This window comes from Sarcophilus harrisii, chromosome 3, assembly GCF_902635505.1.
Source record: "Sarcophilus harrisii chromosome 3, mSarHar1.11, whole genome shotgun sequence".
Lineage (NCBI taxonomy): Eukaryota > Metazoa > Chordata > Mammalia > Dasyuromorphia > Dasyuridae > Sarcophilus > Sarcophilus harrisii.
Genome location: NC_045428.1, coordinates 428179711 through 428192872, shown reverse-complemented (window position 1 = coordinate 428192872; position 13162 = coordinate 428179711). Strand labels below are relative to the sequence as shown.

The following is a 13162-nucleotide window of genomic DNA, read 5'->3' as shown; positions in this document are numbered from 1 at the left end:
GAAGGATTTTCAGAATGGTTCCTTCAAATATCATATTTCAAGCCTATCAATTTAATTTATACCTCCCCTTAGAGGTTGTGGGAAAAACCTACTTTGTCCCTTAAACCAGAAGAAAAGATAAATGATCTGAATCAAAGCTCTCCCTGAAACTTTTAATTTTTTCATTGAATTATTGACTAAATACCTACTAAGTTCTGTGATGAAAAAAAAGGTAAAAATCAGAGAAGATCAGAGCTAGAAGAGATTTTTGAGATCATTTAATCCAACCCTTAATTTGTCAAATGAAGTAAGGCCTAAAGGGGCCCTTATCCTTAAAGAGTTTGCATTCCAAAAGGTAGAAGAGAACATATAAAAGATAAAAAAGTCAATGTTAACTATGCAGTAGGGACAGCTAGGTGGCACAGTGGATAGAATGTGGGGTCTGGAGTCAGGAAGATTTATCAGTAGTTCAAATTCTATCTCAGATTCCCAATAGCTGTGTGACCCTGAGCAAATCACTTAATCTAATTTGCTTCGGTTCCTCATCAATGAAAATGAGATGATGGAGAAGGAAATAACAAGCCATTCTATATCCTTGCCAAGAAGATCCTAAATGGGATCAAGAAGGATCAGACATATCAGCAACATTGTGTGATGATCAACTATGATTCAGTTCCTCTCAGCAACACAATGATACAAGTACAAAAGATTCATAAAGGAAAACACTATTCATAATTAGATAAAGAACTAATGAACTCAGAATGTAGATCAAAGTATGTTTTTTTTTTCCAATTTATTCTTTCTAGTGTTTTTTTCCTTTTGATCTGTTTCTTCTTTCACAACTGTATCTAATATGGAAAATGGAAATATATTTTACATGAGAGAATATGTATGAACTATATCAAACTGCCTACCATCTTTTGAAGAGGGGAAGTAGAAGGAGGAAGAAAAATTTGGAACTCAAAATCTTGTAAAAGTGAATGTTAAAAATTGTCTTGACATGTAACTGAGGAAAAAATAAAACACCATTTAAAAAAAAGTCAAAGATGGCCGAAAGGGCCAAAGAATAACAAATCTTCTTGATATATAAGTGAGGAAAAAATAAAATACTATTTAAAAAAAAGAAGAATCAAAGATGGCTGAAATGACTAAAGAATAACAATGATAGCTATAGTTGACATATAAAATAATAGAATGCTAAGTGATGCTATGTGTCTCATTAAATCTATCAGTTGGGGAAAAAAATTCAGGTTTTAAATATGTCTTCATGTTTAATTATAAGATTAAACATAACTCATTCTTGATTCATTCTGACAAATTACTATGTCACTATACCACATTTATCAATAAGGTTAACTCTCAATTACTGGAGCTAATGAAGAAAAAGAGACAGTATGAAACAATAAATTATCCAAAATTTTTTATACCTAATTGCCATTTCAACTTCCTTTTTCAGAAATATGGAATTTTCATACATGCAATATCTCAATTACCCCAGCTTAGACACTCTTTCAAATTGCATAGGTTATCCCCTTTTCTAGACTCCACTTCCTCTCTAATATACTTCTTCTGATATCTAGCTTTCTTCCAAATTTTGCGCAAGTGTCACTTCTCACATATGGCCAATCCCACAAATTATCTTGAATTTGCCTTATATATATTTTTTATTTACTTGGTTATTTGGTTGTTACCCTTCTTTCTCAAAGAAGACTAAAATGATATCATTGTTTGAGTTGAATTATAGTGTGTCCAATTGTATCAGACTAATACAAGCTCAGAATGCCCTGCCACAGGTCAGACATAAATAGTGCCTATGAACATTTGGGATGAACTCTCTCACTTTATTCATCTTATGTTTCTTCTGAGTTAATTCAAATAAATTACAAATTATAATTTATATAATTTTTAAAAATTATATAAATTATAAATCTATGTGCCCCCCGGTGATGTAAACTTTTGGGGATAGGAACTTTTTTGTTTTTGACTTTACATTCCCAGATACACAATATAAATCCTATGGATTAGTTGATTGAAATTACTATATAGCTACTCCTATTGTGAAAAAAATTAGAATTACATATATTTTATTTATAAAAACTTTCAGATATAAACCTACTTCTTTGGGGCAAAAAAAATCCTGCTAGATTAAAAAAAAATAGTTAATCAGCAACATATGTTATCTGTTGGTTTTTAAAAAATATTCCTACCTATACTTTATAAGAAAGGGCATTAGCAAATTTCTTCTTCATTTGAACAAAACTTTCTAATCTATAGATAAGGGGGAATTGACCATTTGAGAAACATGCTTATCTTATAGTTTATTACTAGACTATTACATTTTTTCCCTAGAATACATGGTCACAGTTGGATTTAGCCTGCTAATTGTCAGCTAAAAAGTACTCCACTTGGATACTTTGAGAATAGTCAGGTCTGACTTCAGATTATAAAGACATGGCTAGACAAAGATGAATATGTGAAAATAACTTGGAAGTTTTTTCAGCCTACAAATCTAATTTGACTCAGATATGTGACATCAAAGGAAAAAAGCCTGATGACTTAGGCTGCCTTAATACAAGCACAGTGTTTGCTTTGGTGCATAAGAATTCATACTCCCACCATATTCAGGTTTATTCAGATCACATCTAGAGAAGTACTATTTGCAGTTCTATGGTGCCACATTTTAGGAAGAAAAATGATAAACTGAAGCATATCCAAGATGAAGCTGATCAGTATGATAAAGGAGCTCAAAGCCATACCCTAATGGGGAACAAGCTTTAAAAAAGGGAGGATGTCATCTTAGTCTTTAAATATATGAACAGCTGTTATGTCTAAGAAGGATTAGGTTTATTTTCACTAGCTTAAGCAGACATAATTTGGTCCAATAAATAGAAGATAGAAAGCATAAAATTTCAAATAACATCAAGAAGAACTTCTTAATAATTAGAGCTGTCCAAAAGTAGAATGACCTGCCTCATAAGGTAGTAAGTTTTCTATCACCAAAGGTAAAAGAGGTTTGCTAATCTGAAGTGTTGTAGAAGGGAGACATGCTTCTGCAATGGGACACACTAGATGACTCTATGACTCATGTCTATGGACACTAACCAAACTGGACACAGCCTAGTGAATCCAATTATTTTGACTGTCTTGTTGATTGACACTAATAGTAGCTAAATCAATTATGTAGTGGTTCAAATTGATTATTAAGACAGCTAGAATCACTGAACTATATCACTGCCCAGTCTTTTCTAAAAGAAGGATGTGTGCCCACAGACACATCTCGCTGCATAATGCTATTCTTGGCCCAATACCATCATTGACAGCGTAGGATATAGTTTGGAATCCAAAAGATGTTTTAAATTAAAATGTGCCTGACATAAACATATATGCATATATATGTTAAATTCTGCATTTTCTGCCAACCTCTAACTTCAAAGGGCCATATGATTGAAACATTAGAGAGAGACTGAGGCAAAAAAAAAAAGAATTATCATTAAGTATAGGTATAAATATCTCAATGCTTTCATTATTCTTTTCCACTAAAAGAAAAAATTGAGGACAACTGACTTAATAAACAGGGGGGAAAACAATTGACCAATAATTATTAGCAGTAAGCCTTTTCTAACACCTCCATTTCTACTTTGATTTTTTCCTCTGAGAATACCTTCTACCTACCCTTTATATATCCAGTAATGTGTACATTTGTTGGGATATTATGTCCAAAGTTAAGCTGTGAGATCCTCAAGGGCAGTATCCTCAGAGCTTAGCACGAAGCCTTAATAAAGGCTTGTAGACTAACAAATATTCTTCTTCTGGCAAATATCTCCTTCTCCTTTCCCTTAACAAAGAGGACAAATGGAGCAGAGATGTATTTAAGAACAGTACCCCTTTAAGCAAATTGGTGGTTTTAAACTTGCCTAGTCAGGAATCTAAACCAAATAATCTACAAACTGAGCAAAAATGCTGTTAATTCTAATGGAAAATATAGGAAAATCAGAAGACAGGTATTAAAAAAGCCTATAAGAGATATTGACACATGACTATGCAGGAATTCTAAAATTTGTTCATCTTTAAAATTCTTCTTAAAACAAATATAGACAGTAATAGCAATTTTTTTCAGTATTAATTTTGGGCCACAAGTATAACCATTTTAAGATTTAGATTTGGTATAATCTTTAAAAATAATTTAGTTTATCTCCTCTATTGAACTTTTATATCCTATTGTTTCTGCTATCAAAGGATGCAAAGGAATTTCTGCCCTGACACAGCTTGGGTTAACCCTCCCTCCCCCAATTCCCTTGAATAAGCATAGCTAAATACTACTCAGTGAAAATTAATCACTATTCTCAAAGAGTTTATGATCTCTCCTAATTTAGGATTCTAGTTTACCTTTATTACAGCTATCTACATGCACACATTCTCCCTCCAACTAGACTCCATAAAGGCTGAAATCATACTTATTCTTGATACAAACCTTTCTACTCTTCCTGCTCTTCCCATCCTTTGCCCATGCACCCAATATATTTGTTAATTATAACTTTTTATTTACTAAACATATGCACAGATAATTTTTAAACACTGACCCCTAAAAGACCTTCTATTCCAAATTTTCCCCTTCTCCCCCCCCCCCCCCCACTCCCTCACCTAGATGGCAGGTATTCCAATACATGTTAAAATATGTGTTAAATCCAATATATATATATATATATATACACACATATCCATGTAGTTATCTTACTGCACAAGAAAAATCAGATTTAGAAAGAAAGAAAAAAAAAAAAAACCTGAGATTGAAAATAAAAATGCAAACATACAACAGAAAGAGTGAAAATGCTATGCTCTACAATCAGTTCTCACAGTCCTCTCCCTGAGTGTAGATGGTTCTCTTCATTACTGAACATTTGGAACTGGTCTGAATCAATTCATTGTTGAAGAGAGCCATGTCTATCAGAATTGATCATTGTATAGTCCTGTTGTTGCCATGTACAAGGATCTCCTGTTCTGCTCATTTTACTTAGCATCAGTTCATATAAGTCACTCCAGGCCGCTCTGAAATCATCCTATTGGTCATTTCTTACAGAACAATAATATTCCATAATATTCATATACCATAATTTATTCAGCCATTCTCCAATTGATGTGCATCAGTTTCCAGTTTCTTGCCACTACAAAAAGGGCTGCCATAAACATATTTGCACATGTGGGTTCCTTTCCTTCCTTTAAGATTGACAGAGAAATATTTAAATGAATCTAAGAATTATTTTCTAATAATGTCTCCTATTTATAAAGTCCTATCTCTCCCATAGTTTTCCTCTTCAATAACAACACCCTCTAGGTGTCTCAAAACTTAGTGTTGTCAAGCTTAACACTGCACTAAAAATTTGGGGGCATTATTTAACCAATCAAGAATGAATATGGATTATTTTCAGATTAAATTCTTCATACATTTCTTTACCTTGGAAATCTCTTATGTCACCAAAAGCTGATGACATCATTTATAATATTTTGTAACAATGATTTTTAAATTGTTAATTGTCATTTGGTCATCTCTAAACAGATTCAAGCAAAAATAGACTTTATTTTATGAAATATTTTTAGATTGCTCAGTGGAATATCATTTTATGAATCAAAATTTATACTATTCAATTTTTTACATATATATTCCTTAAATTTCTCTTTCTACTCTACAATTTCCTATTTTATAACACTATAATTTCTCTTTCTACTCTACAATTTCCTATTTTATAAAGATCCCTCTTAAAAAGAATGTTTTAGAAGAAAAACAAACAATTCTGAAGAAATGAAGGAATGTGAAGATAGTTTAAGTTTTAGTTTGTTTCTACTCATCACATTTTCATCCTATTTACTTTCATCTAATTTGCTTTTATGCAAATCATAAGTAAATTCACTAAGGACTATGTCTGTCAAATTCTTTTTAGTACCTAAATATTTTTCTGTCAAATTCCCATCTAGTAATATTGATAGCACCTTCAACATTGCCCTAGATTAAATATTCTTTCTGTAATTAAATTTGTGTTTAGAACCACAGATAGAGTAGGAAATATAATTGGCCCAATTGCTTATTTCAGTATTTTAAATTCACCTGAGTAGCATATGCAAGATTAGCTCATCTAATTTACATGCAAATCTAATCTCATTTGGGTTTCTGTAAGCAAAACAGTCAAATGAGCTGGTTTTTCCCCGTGATTAATGTCAAAGACATTATCTGAATTCATTCATCCCTCCCCCCCACCCACCCCAATTTAATTAAATAATTTTTTAAACTCCTTAAAAGAAATTCTTTTCATAATCTCATGAACTGATAAGATCACCTTCCTGTATTAAACAACTAACTGGTCTGTATTTTCAGGGAACAAGCAGATTTGGTAAACAAGGATTAGTTTGTCAGTGACCTTGGACATTCCTCTGAAGTTCTAGATTTTTCTTCCATTAGCAATTTCTAGCCTTGTAGATAAAACTGGACAACTTTCTGATTATTCAGTTAAGAGAGGTTTCCTTATTCTTGACTTTCACCAATTTTAAAAACAACAATAGCAATAATAACATATAACATTTATACGATATCAGGTATGTACCAGGCATTGAGATAAGTATTACAAATATTATATCATTTTATTCTTTCTAGTGGTGATGGCAATAATAATAATGTTCAATTGCTTTCTATCATATCTTACTCTTTGAAGCCTTTTTGGGGTTTCTTTGGCAAAAATAGTGGAGTGGTTTGCCATTTTCTTTTCCATCTCATTTTACAGATGAGGAAACTGAAGTAAACAGGGTTAAGTGACTCTCTTAAGGTCACAAAGCTAGTGTCTGAGACTATATTTGAACTTAGAAAGATTAGACTTCCTGACTATCTACTGTGCAATCTAGCTGCCCTAATAATACATAATAATAATAATATCATATTTATGAAGAACTTTAAGACCTGAAAAGTATTTTACAAATATTATCTCATTTTAATCTCACAACAACCCTGGAAGCAGGTTTTATTGTTCTCATCATTTTACAGATGAGAAAACTATAACATAGAAAATTCAAGTGACACGTCCAAGATTATACAAACCCTTAAGAAATATCTGAGGCCGGGTTTAAATTCAGATTCAGACCTCTAAACCATTCTGTCCACAGCATTACTTTATTCCAATCAAGTTGCACTCTCAGTCTTAAATACTTCCTTTTAAAAATGACATGTTTTCTGCAACTTTCTCACTAGATTTCTTTCCTCCAACTCTGCACCTGCACCTAGCTGTACTTTCTCTCATTTCTTACTCTGCATGTCCTTAAAAAAAAAAAAAAAAAAAAAAAAAAATCCAACTGCAGGAAGAAAGCCAACAAAATGAAAGATAGATGAAGGATAATCTGAATGATCTTTTCAATAATTATTCTGTTTCCTATTTGAAAGTATGATGATCCTTGATTTCAGTGAACTTTTTAAAGCAGCACAACAATCTCCTAAAGAAATCAACCATCCTACATCAGAATATTCCCAAGGTATTTGGAGGGCAAAAATCAGTCAACCAGTAAGGATTTATTACTATGTGTAGCATGGGTATAGTGTACTCCAACAGAAAGAGTGCTACCTCTTAAATCAGAGGACCTAAGTTCAAATCTTATTTCTGACACTATTTACATGACCTTGGGCAAATCAATTAATCCATGCGTGTGCCTCAGTTTCCTTATCTGTAAAATGAGGGGGTGGGAGAAAGTGGTCTCTGGCATCTCTTAGAGCTCTATTTAGATCCGTGATTGAATGAAGTACCAGGCACTAGGCTAATTGCTAGGAAAAACAAAGCATTCTCTGCCCTCATACTCAGACTTCCAATACTAATAGTGAGTGGGTCTGATGATTCAGCAGCACAGGTCAAACTGGGTCAAGTTTTCAGTTTGAATCTAGGCCACATCTTCGCAGACACCCCCATATCAGATGTTCAGATATGAGCTCAGGGATATACTTGGGTAATAAATGAAAGTTCAGGCACAGGTTCTTGAGACATCTGGCTCAACTTAAAGTTTGTACATTTAATTAGATTATAAACTCAGGGAGGGGGAGGAGGGGGGACTGCATCCTGTCACCTGTTATGTTCATCACCAAAAATACTTTTGACAAGCTTATATACATACACAATGAAACCAGTTACTCTAAATTAATTGGTAAAGCCAAATTAGTATTTGTATTCAGTTTCAAATTCAAGTTAAAAAACCCAAGTAGCTTTGCTCTGACTATAGCTAAGTGATCTAAATTAAATAATTGAGAACTCAAAAATATGCAGAATACTTTGCTTTGATGACTTTGTCTATTCTGTTTAAGTCACAATTTGTCTATTCTCAGCCTTCTATCAAGAAAAGTAGAGACATTGGGGTACCTCAAATTCCATTTTCTGCCTATGAACCAGCCTATTTAAGCATAAGACAAAGGTGAGAGGTAGCAAGTGTTAGTGGATAAAGAGCTGGGTAGGAAATCAATAAGAAATAGGTTCGAGTTTTCTGACTTTGGTGTTTCCTCTCTTTCCTTGAGGAAAGTCAGTTACCTCAGTGTCTCTAGGCCATATATGTTTCTGAGCAAGTGCTAACTTGTACTGATATTCATCTAAAGGATTTATTAAGTATTTATATGTCAAAGATATATGTCACAGGAATAATTTAGATTTGCTAGAAAGAGATACTCTTCCAGGATATCTTCTCCACATATTCTTTTCTTGGACTACTATCTCTACCTCCTCTCCACCAGAAATTTAGACTCTGTCCCAGGATTTCCTGCCATAAACTTATCCTGCTAGAGACCAGCACCTCTTGTCTATCTCTTCATCATGCTTCCACAAATACATCTCCTTCCTCTGTCTTTCCAGACCCTCTTTATGTGTTGTATCCCCCCAATGTTAGCTCCTTTAAAGCAGAGCTGGCTTGATCACTTGTATTTTCATTCTTAGACTTTGCACATGGACAGTCAGATGGCACAGTGAATGGAGTGCTGAGTTTAGAGTCACAAAGATTCATTTTTCTGAGCTTAAATCTGGCCTCAGAAACTATTTGTGTGAATCTGGGTAAATTATTTAACTTAAAACTGATTTTTATCTCAGTTTCTTCATCTGTAAAATGAACAGGAGAAGGAAATGGCAACCAGTATCTTTGCCAAGAAAACTTAGGTCATGAAGAGTTGGACATAACTGAAATGATTGAACAACAACAAAAAAAAACTCTTAATCATATGTCTCTCTCCCTACACCTTCCTTATAGCCTCTTTCTCCCTCTTTCCCCTTTCCTTCTTCCCATTCTCCTTCCTTTTGCCTCTCCTTCCCCTCCTTCTCTTTCCCCTTCTGTCTTCTCAATTCTTCATTAGCTAAACCATCCTACAATTGAAAATCATTTTTAATATTAAGAGTAAATCATGGAAAGATGAAATATTTGCTAAAAACTAATATAGCTATTTGTTGTGAATATATGGTCAATTTATAAAGCAAGGTTAGTATAATATTTTTAAGCCAGAATTTGTGTCTTCCTGTCTTCTTTGAGTAGTAGGTGGGGGGAACAGTGAAAAAAAGGAGGGATGGTGTAAAGGGGTTTAAACCCACATTTTTTTCATCTAACTTGATTATTTTTGGCAAATGCTTTCACACAGCTATAAAATTCATCTTTATTTTTCCCTGACAAGGAATCTGTTACCTTGGAAACGCAACTGCTCAAAATTCAACATGGGTAAGAAGATTGTTGTTAATACTTCCTTTAACATTCTCATGATAAACTGATATAACTGCTTGCTAGTTTGGAATAATATACTAGTTCATTCAATTCAATATAAACAAAAAGTGCTGGTCCACAGACTGATTGCAAATCAAATCCTCTTATAACAAATTTCAAAGGGGTATCCAGTCACTGGAGTGAAGCTTTCTTCCTTCAAATAAGCAAGTCTTTAGCTGAGACTTGCAAATCTTTTCATTATAGTGAGACTTTCATTGATGAGAGAGTCATTGGAATGGGATCTGACATGTATTGCAACAACTATTTTAAAATGAATTTAAAGATTACTGTACTTTTAACTATTTAAGAGATCTGAGTGTTTTAATACTTGTCCATTTGGGTTAAGTAAATGAACTACTGACTATCCAAGATTATAATTTTGTGTCATTCAACTCACTATTAGTAATTATAGATGCCACAATTATATAGTAAGTGAAGTTTAAAAAAATAACCTAGAGTGAACATAATATATGCTGTTAATTCTGTTATACACACACTAATAAGAATCATGTTATGGATAGTCCAAAAATCCATATTTGCCTTTAAAATAAATTCTCTTCCTTCATCTCCTTCTTGCCAAGGCAAATCTACCAACATTGATCTCATCCTTTCTCATCTAGTCTGGGATCTCAGGATCATAAATTTAGAGAAAGCTGAGATTTTAGAAGAGCAGCTCAACTAGGTGGTACACTGGATAGGATGTTGTGCCTGGAGTCAGAAAGACTAATTTTCCTCAATTCAAATCTGGTGTTGGCTACTTAGTACTTGTATGACCTTGAGCAAATCACTTCACCCAGTTTGCCTCAATTTCCTCAACTGTAAAATTATCTGGAGAAGGACTTGGCAAACCACTCTAGTGTCTTTGCTAAGAAAACCCCAAATGAGGTCATGAAGAGTTAGACCTGACTGAAAAACAACTGAACAATAACAAAAAAAGACATTAGAGGTCATTTAATCGAATCCCTTCATTTTATGAGGAACTGAAACCCAAAAAGGTTAGATGACTAATTCAGAGTCACACAGCTATATTTTACATCTCCTTCTCCCAAAAGGATGTAAAACTCACTGAGGGAAGGGATTATTTTATTTTTATATCCTCAACTCCTAATATAGAATTTTGTATCTAGTGAGCAAAGAATGTATTTTTAATTCAACCAATAAATAATCAATCCACAGTTCAATCAATAAATAAGCACTTAGGACATACTACCTATTTAGCACTGTGCTGCACGTGTACACATTTCTCACAGGTTGCTAATATTTTCTCCTTCCATCTTTTTTCTCTTCCTCTCTCTTCTCCTGCTCCTTTCTCTCCTCCTCAATTAGTCTTTCTTTCTCTTTCTCTCATCATTTCAAAAGGCAGATTTGACCAAATATAAGATATTCTATGTGCAGTGATAGTTATTATTTTCCAAGCCAGATAATCTATAAGAAATACCTTGTATTACTTTTGCATTTTCCTAAGACAACACCTGACAGCCTTATATGTGAGAGACCAGTGATTAAGAACCATGCATTCCATGTAAATAACAGGATTCAGGGGAAAATTACAGTGTAACAAAGATTTCCTTGAAATGAAACATTCATATGAGGGCTACAGAAGGGGATGGAAGGAGGAGCGTGTACACCTGTTTTTCAATTATAAATCAAGGTATTTTTCTTCAATTTTAAATTCAGCTTTGACATGTTCAGAACAAGTCTATGAGTTTGAGGTGACACGTGAAATGTCAAACAAACACAAAGGGTTGTTTTTTAAATCCCATTTCTCATGAGATTTCTATTGTCAAGGAAAAAGGTCTGGACTAGGATGTACAGCATCTTTCTTCTATTCACTCCAATTTCTACCACTGTGACCTTGGGTAGCCTCTTAAAGTCTTAATTTCCTCATTTGTAAAACAGCCTGCTCTGCCTACTTCACAGAGTAAAGTGGCAAACACATCAAATGTATGAGACGGGACTTTGAAAAACAAAATCTACCATTCAGTCAGTCAAAAAGGATTTAATAAAAGTCTTCTGTGTACCAGGCTCTGTATAAAGTGGTGGGGGCTTAAATGTAGGCATTTATCTTTTCATACATATAAATATATTGCTATTAGTAGTAGTTTGGTGACTGTAAGGGCAGTAGGATGAAATAAATTCTTTGCTTTAATATAAGGAACATCTGGGTTCAAATCCTGTTTCTGACACATTCTAGTTGAATGATCCTAGACAAGTTATTTAACTTCTCAGTTTCCAAGAAGAAGCAAGTGGGCTGTTTATATCAGTGTATGGAATGCTCACTTCAGCAGCACACATACTAAATTGGAATGATACAGAGAAGATTAGCATAACCCCTGCACAAGGATGACATGCAAATTCGTGAAGCATTCCATATATCAGTGAATGGAGTCCCCATCAACAGATCCTCACTTTAATGAAATCACAGGCAAAACAAAAAACAAACCCCCCCCCCCAAAATCCAAAACCAAAACAAACCAAAACAAAAAAAAACAAATCATGATGAATAAGTGAGCAAAAATCTTAAAATTCTGGAATGACAACTTTTGGCAAAAATCTCTTAAACATTATGGAAGAACATGGAAATGATAATGGGCTAGGATTCAAGACTTTATATCTTAGTGATTGAAAAGTCAGTTTTAAGATTATTTCTCAGAAATTAATATGATGTAAGCTGATAAAGTCCTCTTTGTTGCATAGATATGACCCCATGTCTTCCACAGCTTGTTTCATTTTTAAGTCCTATTAACATAGTTGGTGCTCTTGAATCGGGAAAATCTGAGTTCAAATCCAGCCTCAAGATCTAGTAACTGTGTGACTCTGGGCAAGTCACAACTTCTATTAACTTTCCAATTCTGCAACTGTAAAATGGGGATAATAATAGTACTTAGTACTTACCTCCCTGTATTGTTATGAGGATCATATGAGATAATGTTTAAAAAGCTGGCACACTGAAGACATTACATTCATGGTAGCTATCATAATTATTACATATTATATATATATATATATATATATACACACACATGTACATAAATATATACATATAATATATATGTATATATATGTACATATACATGAGTAACAGATTAGGTCTATTATTATATTATGCCTACTATATATTGAAACTGCAAGTTCAGCCCCTATTTGGGCACCAAAGATCTTCTAACCAAATTTTTCAACTCCCTTTCATGAATTGCCTTCCCCAATTAGAATGTAAGTTCCCCAAGGGCAGTAACTATGTCTGAGTTTCCCAACTCAGATTCCCATCACAGCCCCAGTGCTAGATATTTAGCAAATGTTTAATAGATATTTATTAATTAATGGACTAGTTATTTCTTTTGCTGATGATGAATAATTAATTAAACTTCCAATATGAACACAAACATCAGGTTCCTGGTTTTGCTAAGTGATTTAATAATAAAAATGTACC

At 33.4% G+C, this 13162-nt stretch overlaps 1 protein-coding gene and 1 non-coding gene across 3 annotated transcripts in view; one reads left to right on the top strand and one right to left on the bottom strand.

Moving 5' to 3' along the window:
- The window catches only part of DCLK1 (doublecortin like kinase 1), a 390620-nt gene that overhangs the window by 259742 nt on the left and 117716 nt on the right, over window positions 1-13162 (bottom strand). The gene's annotated exons all lie outside the window — the stretch shown is intronic.
- On the top strand, window positions 12005-12110 carry LOC111719836. The gene has a single exon (XR_002769794.1). It is a non-coding gene; the product is annotated as a U6 spliceosomal RNA (small nuclear RNA).